This window comes from Antechinus flavipes, chromosome 2 (assembly GCF_016432865.1).
Source record: "Antechinus flavipes isolate AdamAnt ecotype Samford, QLD, Australia chromosome 2, AdamAnt_v2, whole genome shotgun sequence".
Taxonomy (NCBI): Eukaryota; Metazoa; Chordata; class Mammalia; order Dasyuromorphia; family Dasyuridae; genus Antechinus; species Antechinus flavipes.
In genome coordinates this window covers 506,413,121-506,413,573 of record NC_067399.1, presented here as the reverse complement: position 1 = coordinate 506,413,573, position 453 = coordinate 506,413,121, and positions in this window count along the sequence as shown.

Sequence of the window (453 nt, the reverse complement as noted above, 5' to 3'; positions counted from 1 at the left end):
CTTTAATGTGTTCTCTGTAAAGAAAGAAGAGCAGAACAATCAATCAATAAACACTAAATGCCTAGTATGCTGTGCAAAGCACTGCAGATACAAAGAAAGATAAATTAGTCTTTGGCTTCAAGCAGCTAACAACTAGGTATCAATTGAGCTGACTTGGGAGTCAAGTATTATTAACTTCATTTTACTGATGAAGAAATTAAAAGTCACACAGTAAGCAACAGAGCCAGAATTAGAACTCAGATCTGAAACTTTTTCTGACTATATATCAGGATGCATGATATCTCAAGAATATGAGTATTTGCCCTGAAATAAATAAAATTAGGGTTGGACCAGTGAGTGGCAAAAGAGCTTGCCTTAAAAGCTAGAAAAGGATGGTGATAATGATGATACTCTACCTCTCGCCTCCTATGGTGTCTCATTATAGGCAAAGGTGACCCTGAGGTGTAAAGGGCT